The sequence below is a fragment of the Gorilla gorilla genome, chromosome 7 (genome assembly GCF_029281585.2).
Source record: "Gorilla gorilla gorilla isolate KB3781 chromosome 7, NHGRI_mGorGor1-v2.1_pri, whole genome shotgun sequence".
Taxonomy (NCBI): Eukaryota; Metazoa; Chordata; class Mammalia; order Primates; family Hominidae; genus Gorilla; species Gorilla gorilla.
Genome location: NC_073231.2, coordinates 13,012,533 through 13,025,997, shown reverse-complemented (window position 1 = coordinate 13,025,997; position 13,465 = coordinate 13,012,533). Strand labels below are relative to the sequence as shown.

Genomic DNA, 13,465 nt, shown 5'->3' with positions numbered 1-13,465 from the left:
CTGCCGGAAAGACACAAACCCACACAGTCAAAACCTTGGACATCAACCGCAGGGCACAGCGAAGCTGCCGGCTGAGGAGACGCCCACATACACCACGATCTAAAGGAGGAGGGAGAAAGAAACACAGAATCAGGAACCGAACTTGGAGGTCACAGCTGCTCCCTACGCTGACAACTTGGGAGATGGAGCTTTTGTTTCAACAACCCCATTTGCCATTTTGGGAGCTCAGTAGCTCAAGGGTGATACTGAGCCAGTGTGTTTTGCTAGGGGGCTGAGAGGTGGGGCCACGTCTGCCATGGGCAGGCCTTTGTGGGTTCCGCCTTAAGGAATCTTGCGATTCTTGTGGCACACAGATGTGCGGCTGGCATTGGCGTCCCTGTCACCAGCAGCCTGTGCTCTCAGAGGAGCCCACAGGACGAATCGCCAATTGTGAAGACCAAGGGTTTACCCGCTGCCCTGAATTCCACACTGTTCTCCTCTGAGGTGCTGGAATCATGCTTCTGCCTTTTCCTCACCTCACTCAAAGTCCCAAAAGGCCCTTTCCTGAACCTTCTTCCAGTTAGCTTCTCCCTGACCCGCCCCCCAAGGCCAACAAGATCCAGGACACTGGGATATCCCGCCCATTTCACAGACTTCCTCTCTCACCCACTCTGGTCTTTTCGGCCTCTCCACAATCCCTGTTGATTTTTCCAACCTACTGCTGCTCAATGTGCTCTTAAGCCTTGACTTTTGAAGCTCTGTCCTTCTGTGGTTGCCCTCTGGGTTCAACACGGTATCACTTGGGCTTTGGGGGTGCCTCTTCCCCTTACTGGTTTTCTGAGGCTTCCAAGGCCTCTGCACTTCACTCCCTGCATTTCCTCCCACAACGGGCAAATATTCAGAGAGTTTGAGTGTGCCTCATCCCAAGTCATACTCATATTGCTATAGAGCAATTTTATATCCAACTCTGACTACTTGATATTTGCAAGCAAACCAAATGAAACACAATCCATTGCTACTGAAGTCTCCCCAAATCCACCCATGAACAACCAGTCATTATTCGAGTGCTGTCATACAATCTCCGTTTAAGCAAGATTTCCCCCATCACCAACCCCCAACTCCCCGTTCATCAGTTCCACAGTCCATCTGGGGCCTCTTTTGTTGGTCTTTTCTCCCAAAATTTCACAACTAAATGTAAGTAAATGCAACAGGAGGCCGAATGCTGTCCCACTGGCAACGACCTCCTTAGGAAAGCTTTACCCTCCCACGGAGCACAATTCCCCCACTACATTCTTCCAGGTTGAAATCAAGGTTACCCAGTCATTTTCTCCCTTAAGCTCAAAGATCAGATCCAGAAGCCCCATTCATCAAGACACTGGTTAAACTTCCCCAAACCACCAGGCTTCTGCTCGTCTCTCCCCAGGACCTGCCCAACTCCCCATAACTCTCGAAAGCCCGATGAAGAATCCAAGTTCTCTGCCATGTGACACTCTCCCAGCACTGGCTCTGCCTCACCCGTCTCACAAAGGTCCCCTCCTTCCATCATGTCAAATGAAGCTCAGAGTCCTAGCTTGCAGAACAGTATGGTGCAATAAAAAAATCTGTTAACTGTTACAATGGGCATGTGTGACTCTTTCATAGTAATAACAACCACGGAGATTTGAAACAAACAGGGGCAACACGATCCCAAGTTCTCCATGGAAATCTATCTGGAAAACATCCAAAGAGCATTCATGGCAATTTTCCTTTTCTTTTCTAGAAAGTTCTGAACATGATACATGTCCTGCCTCACTTGTGGTACGCACAGGACATCTCATGTGTGTCTGCAGTGGCTGCACATGGTTGGTCAGGGAACCTTTTAGTGCTCACATTGTCTGTTAGGGTGCAGCAGGGAGAACTCCCCTTAGGAGTAACGTGATGTAGGTTGCAGATTTCTGGAGGGCAGAGGATGTGCAATTACATTTTTTTTTTTTTTGAGACAGGGTTTTACCCTGTCGCCCAGGCTGGAGTGCAGAGGCATAATCATTGCTCACTGAAGCCTCAACCTCCTGTGCTCAAGTGATCCTCCCGTCTCCCATACATGGGACCGCAGGCATGCTCCAGTGAACCCAGCTAAGATTTTTATTTTTATTTTTTGTAGAGACAGAGTTTCTTCTTCTTCTTTTTTTTTTTTTTTGAGATGGAGTCCCACTCTGTCACCCAGGCTGGAGTGCAGTGGCGTGATCTCCACTCACTGTGACCTCCACTTGCCAGGTACAAGTGATTCTCCTGCCTCAGCCTCCGGAGTAGCTGGGACTACAGGTGCACACCACCATGCCTGGGTAATTTTCGTATTTTTAGTAGAGACAGGATTTCACCATGTTGGCCAGGCTGGTCTTGAACTCCTGACCTCAAGTGATCTGCCCACCTTGGCCTCCCAATGTGCTGGGATTACAGGCATGAGCCACTGTACCCAGCCTAGAGACAGAGTTTCAACACATTGCCCAGGCTGATCTCGAACTCTTGGCTCAAACAATCCTCCCACTTTGACCTCCCAAAGTGCTGGGATTACAGGCATGAGTCACCACGCCCTGCTGAAATCACATCTTCATAGTCTGGACCAGGCTATTCCCAGCAGTGAAGCACCCTCAAAAAATTCCATTAAACATCCTCATGACATCCTTGCTCTCCAGCTGAATTCACTGCTTGATGTTAATCATGAACATCTGGTAGGTCCTACCAACCCATAGTAATCAGATGGGAGTTCTATGGGAGCTGGGTGGGAAGAAGGCTTGATTGTTGTGTTCCTTCTAATAAAGCAAACTCTATTACCTTCTACTCAGAAAAGTGTGAGTGCTGAGCTCATAAAGCAAGAAGGAGCAGCTTAGCTTCCGCTGGGGCCTGGTCAGATCCAGTCCAGTTCTAAGCATGCTTTGAGCAGACTTGGGGTGCAGAGTTAGGATCACCCTCAGACTTTGCTGTTCTGATTTTGTTGTTCTCTGTGCTGTGACAATGGCCCCGTTCACACCAATAATGAATAAATGGGAATTCAAATGCTCATCAGCCACAAGTTGCAAAGCCAAATACAATTCTTCTCCATTCTTCCGCCTTCAGAGTTACCTACCCCATTTCCAGGTGTGTCGCTGTGGTTTTGAAGGTGGGTGTTCTGTTCCTGCAACTCCCTTCATGGCGGTGGTGCTGAAACTACTCTTGTTTCAGCTGACCAGGCACTGAAGTTGCGGCTTCTAGAATTTCGCCCAAGGGTACTGCACAGACATTCCTCAGTGTTGCAAGACATCACTGCTAACTTACAAGGTGGGCTTGGGAAATGGTCCCATGGAAGACTGTGATTCCAGGCATCTGACTGGGGAGTCTGCTGGCGAGCTAATGGCCAGCCCAGTTTTAAGTCTCTGCTTCATCTGTTCCTGACTTGGTCAACTTATGAATGGCCAAACCTCTTATCCAGGGGAGCTTCCCAGACCATCCACTTCAACCCACCCATTCCACAGGAAGCAGAGGTGCAGGGGCTTGGGTGGCTCGCTCAAGACTGTCCTGAGAACCGCTGGCCATCTCTATGAGGACGGCATGCTTCCTGCCATGTCGCGCTGCTCCCACTCTCCATCCTTTCTCTGTCTGGTCCCTCTGTCAGTTCAGCTTTCCAGATATCCAGCAGGCAACACCTTTCTCAAGATCCTTTGTACTAAAGGTCATCAGCCTTCTCCAGTGGTGGGAGCCTGTTCTGGTGTCCAGCCATTGGCTCTTCAGGGTTCGAACGCCACGCTATATCCTTGAAACTGTGAAATGCTCCAAACAGTTAAAGGAGAAGGTGAACTTCCACCACCTGCCCAAGACCAAGAACACCTCTGACCACACAGAGCAATGGGGAGTGGGTGTACAGGCCTCGTGCCCCTGATGTGCCTGCCCCTCTCTCTCTGCCAGCAACAGGGGCGAGAATGATCCTGTAAGGAGGGCACTTGCCTGGGGGAGGTCAAAACTCTTACCCCCATCACTTTCTAATCTACCTCATCACCAAAGTATTCCCCATTCTATCCAAGGCTCTGGGCACATTTTTTGGGACCAGAGTTGGTGCACCTAGTGGGCTGAGTCAATCCCTGAGAAGAGACCAGGAAAGCCAGGCTCACTTCAGGACCCCGTTTGGGAACATGTTTCTACTGGATGCTCAACAGAGGGTAGCCCTTGCCCTGGTGGGACTCAAAAACCTGTGATGGAGTGCATCCATGAACGTGTCTTCAGCCTGCCCCGCAGGAACTCATCTGGACCTGTCTGTGACATTGTCTACAGCGTTATGTTTGGCCAAGGGACCAAATGTTCATGGCTCAGCCACTTCTGCATTTTTTCCCTGAACAAGTCCTGCAGCCCCCACAGGACTGTCACTGCAATTCTTCCTCAGAGGGCCATCAGCGAAGGGTGCCTTGAGGACAGCCTGTGAATTCTGGGGACTCAACTGGGGCAGGAGATGGGAAGCCAGGATAGAAGATGCACTTCTTGCTCTGAACCCTCCCCAACTGTGCACCTGGTTGTCCCGGAGAACTTGGCAGGATTCACTGAGCATCTACATGCATTTTCTTATTGAGAAGGGCCTGGGGAGGTAGGTGCTAAGTTGTGTCCCCCCCACAAAATCCATATGCTGAAGCTCTAACCCCTAGGACCTCAGAATGTGGCTGTGTTTAGAGATAGGGCCTTTAAACAGGTGATTAAGGTAAAACGAGGCCATTAGGGTGGGCCCTAACCCTGTGTGACTGGGTCCTTCTAAGGAGTGGAAATTAGGACACAGGTACACACAGGGGGATGACCACATGAGGACACAGCAAGAAGACAGGCGTCTACAATCCAAGGAGAGAGGCCTCAGGAGAGACTTCTCAGACCAGTAGCACCTTGATCTGCAGTGCTCTGTGACCGCAGCCTGAGCAGACGCACACCGTGCGGACAGAACTGTGCACAACCACTGCCAAGTGATCCATCTTCAAAGCTTGCTGTGTGTTCTGTTACAGAAGGAGGGAGTACAGGTTCTTCCTTCTCTGCAGTGGCTCACTTGGAAAATTTCTGTCTTGTCTGAAGTCAACTCAAAAGTCAATGCGTTCTCCTAGGTAAGACCCAAGCACACAGGAACCGGCTGTGGAAGCCCCCAGTGAAATTCCTGGACAGGCCTAGGAGCCTCCACGGTTCCCTTCCACTTCCAGCTCCATCAGTGTCTGCATTCCGAAGATCAGACTAGAAATTGTTACACGCTTCACGTTTGGCTGTGACAAGCTCTGAGCAGTGACCTTCACAGCTCCCTTTCCCTGGTGAAGACCAGGAGGCAGGGCTGGCAGCATGCCCACTGAGCTGACCTTAGCGCAGTGCCACTGGCTGGGAAGTCTCTGGGCCAGAGCTCCTGGGGCTGGGGGGCTGGGGAAGGGCAACTCCCCAGAGAAAGGCCTGGAGAAAGGGCCTTTGGGCTCTGATCACCAGCCCTGGGGTCTCAGGTTCCAGAAATGGAACGGCCACATCTTATGACCGATGACACAGAGCCAGAAAGGCAGTCATCAGAGAACGTCCTGTTTTGTGTTTTCAATTCCCAGGGGTCATAGCCAGTTGGGGAACAAAGCAACACGTGTGAATATGGGTGCTGTACTGAATGGGAAGCACAGTGACAGGGCGTCTTGCAAAGGATGAGATCCTAGAATCTGGAGGGAGCAGATGAGGCAGGAGAGCAAGGAGGTGCCACGGAAGGGGTCAGGCCAGGAAGGGAGGCTGTGACTGGGATGGGCCAGGGTGGAGCTGCATCAGGGGGCCAGCGTATGGGAGCCCCGACACATCTCCAATAAGGGAACCTGAAGGAGGAAACAATGTCCAGAGCTCCCTGTAGGCTGAACACAGCACCTGGGGGAAGGCATGCTCCAGAAAGCTGCAGGAGTGCCTAGAGATGGTCACCAACTGCCCCTGAGCCAGAGCTGGGCTCAACTGCAGGAATGTGTTTTGCAGAATGGGAGGTGCAGGCCCAGCCCTGCCTCACCTGCTCTCTGCCCGAGAGCATCAGCTCAGCCCCACCGCTAAGTCATGAGTCGGAAACACACTTGATGATGAGGGACCTAAGCATGAGGCAGGACAGAAGTGGAAAGAGTCAGCTGTGTGCAGCTCCCCAGATCCCAGCTTCCTGACTCTTTCCTCCCCAGCTCCTTCTTCCTGGCTTGTTCCCAGCAGCGGGCAGCCAGGGTCAAGGTTCTCCCATTTACACAGCATGGTCCCTGGACCCTGCATCCTCTCCTGAAACTGTCCCTCCTCTCCTTGTCTCATCTTCTCCAAGCTTCCCGAAGGCAGGCCACTTGCTCTCCCCACTCTCCCACCACCTGCTTTCCTCCCAAATCAGCCCCAGTGGAGAGCTGTCACTCAGGTCGTGCAGCATTCGGAGGACTGCTTCTGTGCTTCTCCTCCTGGCTCTGCGTGACAGTCGGGATTGGGATCTGCTCTGTCCTTCTTCACACCCCACCCTTAGCTGTTCCCCAGTTCTCTTCCTGCCATTTCTTGAGCTCTTTATGGCAGCCTTTTCCTGCCAGGTTTCTTATCCCCATATTATAGATGAGGAGACCGAAACAGCAGTGAAGAGACATGGATGTGGCCACAGCCATATCCTGACATTTGCAAGCTCACCTAACTTGTATGGCATTGTACCCCAGGAGGCTGGGCCTCTAGAGATGCCCCAAACAGGACACAGGCTTAGCTGGTTATCTGTCAGTCTGCACATCAAGGACAACATCTCCCTCTTTCAACCCTGGCCCCCTCCCTCCCTCCCTCCCTCCTGGGGAAGCTAACATTTGGGGGATCTCCACCATCTGCTTTTCAAATTCCTACTTTGTATTTTTCCCACAATGAGTTCCTTTTAGACAGCAATTCTTCCCCTTCCATCTGTCAAACTTCCCTCTGTCTTCCCACATTTTAAAAAAGTCCAGTCTCTTCTTGGAAATATTCCCAGGAAAGGATAAGGCAGCTGTGTCCACCGCCTCTCTAAGCATAACCCACTGTCTCCCGTCCTCGCCTTCCCACAGGAGACATGGCAAGGGAGTGATGTGACAAAGGTACTCTCCTATTTGGGCAACGAAGAGGGAAGAAAACAAGCATCCTGATGCCTTCTATGAGCCAGGCTCAAAGCCGTTAAACAACCTGCCCAAGGCCACACAGCTAGTAAGCAAGACAGCTCATACTGAAACCCGAGACTATTTCACTCCCCAGAATCTGGATCTGCACGTGCTGGAGCTGGCCAATTGTTAAACTGTAGGCTGGCTGATGTCATGTTGCGGGCTTGAAATTGGCATGGTGGGAGTATTTACACCACAGCAATTGGCAAATGGTACAAACCAGAGCTCCACCAAATCCTGCTAAATGTTGGTTGTTAAACATTTACCAGCACACCACTGGTCAGGATCAGCCATCCTTCTTGAAAAGCTTGGTGGGTGTCTATGCAAATTAGAAGGGCCTGTCTCCAAATTCAGTGCCTACTCTACGTTCAGTGCTGTACTCCTAGATGTGGTCTTCGCATGCAGGGCACTACCTGGTTATCAGTCAGAATTAAATTCCTTAGTGCTAATGAGAAAGCAACAAAAAAAGCATTCTTCTTTTAAAACCTTTGCTGAAAATATGTACACAGGAAATAATACACTGGTGAAAAGTAATTGTGGTTTTGCCATTGTAATGGCAAATAATTTCAGGTCTAACAGGTTGCTTCGTGCACAGTCTTTCATAAGCACTGACATACTCATTTTCATTGCATTTCTGTACTTGAAGAGGGTGTGATCCAGATGTGAGGTTTCCACAAGGGGTCACTTTAATGAATCTCTGACATCTCCAGATGGACCCTTAAGAAGGGTCAAAGAGGCTGGGCGTGGTGGCTCACGCTTGTAATCCCAGCACTTTGGGAGGCTGAGGCAGGTGGATCACAAGGTCAGGAGATTGAGACCATCCTATACTGGCCAACATGGTGAAACCATGTATTTAGTCTCTACTAAAATACAAAAACACAATTAGCTGAGTGTGGTGGCACGTGCCCATAGTCCCAGCTACTCTGGAGGCTGAGACAGGGGAATCACTTGAACCTGGGAGGTGGAGGTTGCAGTGAGCCAAGATCACACCACTGCACTCCAGCTTGGCAACAGAGCAAGACTCCATCTCAGAAAAAAAAAAGAAAAAGAAGAAGAAGGAGAAGGAGAAGGGTCAAAGAGAAGAGACGGCAATCACATTTGTGGCCCTAGCCCTCAAGACTGACAAATATGTGGCCGAGGAGATCAGGAAAAACCCAAGACTGATCGAAGTGATCTGGTGTAAACATAAGAAAGGAGGATTTGGATATCTCAGGAAAGCCAAAATCTGAGTGATCACACCATCCTCTGGCTGGACAAAAAGCTCTTTAACGTAAGTGAGTGGGCCAAGGGAGAAAGAATATCAGGCCTTACCATGGTTTCTATGAAAGATCTCTTTTTTTGCCTCTGACTTCATGCATATCATGTCATCTGCTAATTTCTAGTAAGTTCAATAACAGTGATATCTTCCCTCTACTGAACAGCCACCTTGACCCAGACTCTATGCTAGGCACTGCACATAACTCAATTGTTATGTTAACTCAATTATTCTTCCTTACCATGCTATCAGCAGCAGCAGACTGATTTCAAGATGAAGAGACTGAGGCTTACAGACTAATTAAGTAACTTTTCCACATGAAGCAGTTAAAAAGTTGTAGAACTAGAATTTGAATACAGGCTTGTCTGAATCCAAAACTCAGATTATTTTCTGAACCACTGGGAAAGATCTCTCTCCATCTTCAACCACAAATTAAAGAATTATGATTGAGGCTTATACATCAGTTTCTTATTAATTTGGTTATCACATGTCAGCCCTCTGATCATCTCTGTGAGCACTGACAAAGTCAAATTTGTGGGTCTACACAGCCGAAGACCCACCCCGGGGAGGCCCTGCCTGAGTGTTCAAGCCACTGCAAAGCTGACGACACTTCTGTTCCATTTCTGTTGCCTGAATTGCCAGAATGGCCTCCTAACTGGTCTCTCTGCATCTGCCCTGCTCCCAACACTCTATCCACACTACAGCAGCCAACATGATTAAGCTACAATGTTTCCTTCCACGTGGCTTCCAGTGCCTGGTGGACCATCAAGGGTCACTGATTTTCAACGCCTTTTGCGTGGGAGGATGTACACGCCCACGCTGCTGGACTGAGGTGTGGCTGAGACTTGCTCTGGCCAGGCACGTGAGCAGAAGGGATGTGTGGCCCTGCCGGGCAGAAGACTGTGCTCACCCATGCTCCAGGAAGAGGCTGCTCCACAGGGACCCTTGACTCACATGCAACGAGCATGAAGGAAATCGAAAATGCTCAAGGCCACTGGAACTGTGTAGGTATTTTAAACTGCAGCATGGCCAGCCTGTCCTCACTGATGTGCTAAGTCACCCCAGGTAAAAGCTACAGTCCTTAGAAGGGCCGGCAGGGCTGCCCTGCCATAAACATATATATATATATAGATAGATATAGATATAGATATATAGATATATGTATATGGAGTCATCCATGGAACCAGCCTGCTTCCCCCTCCCAGGAATCTCTGCCTCCAGTGGGTGAGCTGTTCTTAAATCTAATCTGTCAAGTCCCCTTTGCCCTCCCTGGGGTCCTCTCCTGCTGGCCCCTCAGACATGCTCCAGCCGCACTTGCTACTTCCTCTGCCTGGAATGCTCTTCCTCCAGTATCCCTATGTTGTTACACAAATGTCACCTTCTCACCAAGACCTTTATGCAACGATCAGCTTCTCAGCCAGGCCCTCCCCGACCACCACACTTAAAACTGCAACTCCCTGCCATGGTTTGAATGTGTCCCCCAAAAATTCATATGGTGGGAACTTAATCACCATTACAGCATTGTGTTAAGAGGTGGGGCCTTCAAGAGGTGGTTAGGCCATGAGGGCTCTGCCTCCTGAATGGATTGGTGCAGTTAACATAGAAGTGGGTTGGTTATCCAGGGAGTGGGTTCCTGACTTTTAAAAAGTAGTTTGGACTGGGCACGGTGGCTCACGCCTGTAATCCCAGAACTTTGGGAGGCCGAGGTGGGCAGATCACTTGAGGTCAGGAGTTTGAGACTAGCCTAGCCAACATGGCGAAACCCCATCTCTACTAAAAATACAAAAATTTAGCCGGGTGTGGTGGCACGCACCTGTAGTCCCAGCTACTTGGGAGGCTGAGGCAGGAGAATTGTTTGAACTGGGGAGGTGGAGGTTGCAGTGAGCTGAGATTGCGCCACTGCACTCCAGCCTGGATGACAGAGCAAGACTCTGTCTCAAAAAAAAAAAAAAAAATAGTTTGGCCTGAGCTCTGTCTCTCTCTCTCTCTTTCCCCGCTCTTGCTATGTTAAGACACAGCAAAGAGGCTCTCACCAGATGCAGCTTCTCAATCTTCAGCTTCTCAGCTTCCAAAACCATGAGCCAAATACGCTTCTATTCTTCATAAATTACCCAGTCTGTTGTATTATAGCAGCAGAAAATGGACTAAGATACCCCTCAAGACTCCCTCGTGCTTTCTTGCTTTTTTTCCACCATAGCATTTTGCACCATCTTGATCAACTTTTCTCTTGCTTTTGGTTTTTTATTTCTACTATGTTCCATGGTGAATGCTAGCTCCCTAAGGGCAGAGCAGGGATTTGGTTTGGTACTTCTGGAATTACATGCAAAACTGTGTGGGTATTTTTCTCATGAATGAGTCCACAGCTATTCTTGGATTCTTAAGTAGGCAAACAAGGGAAGGGATCATAATCCCCATTGCTAGCCGCCATGATCTCCCACAGTGCTCTCCAAACACGGGAAAGGGAGTTCCCCGGGAGCATTCATTTATGCCTTCGTCATTTAGGAAGAAAACCTTGGGGTTAAAGACAGGGAAGAAAAGGAATTCACATTTACTAAATGTTTCAGTGCGTCAGACATTACGTATGCCAGACTCTGTGCATATGTTATTTCATTGAATTTAATGGGACAATAATCCCATGAGAATGCCTGTCAGTGTCCCTATTTTTCAGAGGAAGGAATTGAGGCTCAGGGAGGTAAAAGAATTTGCCTAAGCTTACAGTATTAAGCAAGTCTTTTTATTCTGAGGCTTTCACATCTCGGGGGGCTGGGGGGACCTTTTTCAGTTTACAACACCCAGAATCACCCATTTAACTAACAGCAATGCAATGATTCTTAACCAGGGTGATTTTGGCCTCTAGGGGACATTTGTCGACATCTGGAGACATTTTTGATTGTCACAACTCCGGATGCAGGTGCTGCTGGCATCTGGCAGGTAGAGGCCAGGGATACTGCTAAATACTGCAATGCTCTGGAAAGCCCCTCACAACAAAGAATGACTTGGCCCCAAATATAATCATGCTGAGGTTGAAACTGTGATAGGGTATTTCCTCAATGTTCTAAATCAATTAAAAAACAGACAGTGAACTTGGCTGTGCCTAATAACTGAAGATTTAGACCTTCCAAAGAATTCCCCCTGAGAAGTGGTGGGTATCCTAACGGGCCCGGAGGTACAGATGCAGGGACCCTGGGAAGGCCATGAGGACTGCATCTCTCCAGCTCTGATAAAGAGTGGATGACTGGTTCCTAAAGAACCTATAGTTCCTAAAGAAAGAGCCACCACCACAATCTTCAGCACTGGTCCCAAATGCATTTCTTCTACAGCTGCAGGAAAGCAGACATGTGAGAAACACCACTGTGGCTCTCCTGGACCCTGGGCTCTTCTGAGCAGCCGGCTGGGGGCTGGCGGCCACTCTGGGAATATGGTGGACAACAGGGAAGTACCAGACCTCCCCTCAAGGAGTTCCAAGGTCAAACACCAGGGTTTAAAGGGCCCAGGAGGAGGAACGCTAAATCCAGTCCCCTGCTTCACTTGTCTGTTCTTTTTAAGATTCTGTCAGGGATCTCAAAATACCAGCTTCACAGCCAGCTGCATGAAGGCAAACTTTAGAGATTCTAGAACAAATGTCAGCCACCCAGCTGGCATGGCACAAGGCTCAAGGGTGCCTGGATCCTGGCTGGCCTGGAGCAAACTGTGGAGATGGCCGTCTGCTTTCCCTGGAGAGTGCCAGGAAATCCATTCTCATTGAGGAGCAACAGCCCACCAGGCACAATGCCCTGTTGCTCCCAGAAGTGGCTGTGTTTTGACAGAGGCAGTGAGATGCTCTGGAAAGGACACAGGTTCCATGCAAACAGCTGACTTGGGTCCAGCCATGTGGACCTGGGCAAATGCACTGACTCTCTCCAAGCCTCAGTTTACTGTTTGTGAGCCGTGGGTAAAAACATGGATTTTGAGTATATATACATATAGAGGGTGTGCATATGTGTGTGTGTGTGTGTGTGTGTGTGTGTGTGTAGAGAGAGAGAGAGAGACAGAATATGTATATATATAGAGAGAGAGGGTGAGATTTTATATATATGTGTAGAGAGAGAGGGTGAGTATATATATATATATACATAGACAGAGAGAGAGAATATGTATATAAATACAGAGAATGAGATTGTATAAAAATATGTATATATAGAGGGTAAGTATACATATATATATATAGAGAGAATATGTATATATATATATATATAGAGAGAGAGAGGGTGAGATTGTATATATATATGTAGAAAGAGAGGGGGTGAATAGATATATAGAGAGAGAATATCTATATATATAGACAGAGAGAGAGGGAGAGACAGGGTGAGATTGTACATATATATGTAGACAGAGGGGGTGAGTATATATATATAGAATATATATATCTATAAAGAGAAAAAGAGAGGGTGAGTATATATATACACATGTAGAGAGAGAGTGAGAGGGTGTGTGTATATAGAGAGGGTAAGTGTGTATATATATAAATAAAAAGAGAGGTGTGTATATATAGAGACAATGTATGTATATATACAGAGGGTATGTGTATATATAGAAAGGGAGGGTGTGTGTATATGTGTGTGTACATATAGAAGGTGTGTATATAGAGAGAGAGAATAGGTATATATAGAGAGGGAGGGTGAGATTGTATACATATATGTAGAGACAGAGGTTGAGTTTACACACATATATGGAGAAAGAGAGAGAATATATATATATATAGAGAGAGAGAGAGCAAGAGAGGGTGAGTATATATACACACATATTTATGCAAAGAAAGAATGTGTATACATAGAGAGGGTAAGTATATATATCTGTGTGTGTGTATATATATATAGAGAGAGAGCGCTAGAGAGAGGTGTATATATAGAGAGAGTATATGTATATATATAGAGGGCATGTGTATATATAGAGTGGGATGGTGTGTGTGTGTATATATACAGAGAGAGAGAGGGAGAGAGAGAGGGTGTGTGTGTATATATATATACAGAGAGAGATGGTGTGTATATACATATATAAAGAGAGGGTGTGTATATATATATATATGGAGAGAGAGAGAGAGGGTGATTATATATAGAGAGAGGGTGAGTATACATAT

General features: G+C 48.1%; 1 protein-coding gene across 1 annotated transcript in view; it reads right to left on the bottom strand.

The window, feature by feature from the left end:
• XKR6 (XK related 6) overlaps window positions 1-13,465 on the bottom strand; it is a 326,463-nt gene that overhangs the window by 28,045 nt on the left and 284,953 nt on the right. The window lies entirely within an intron of this gene.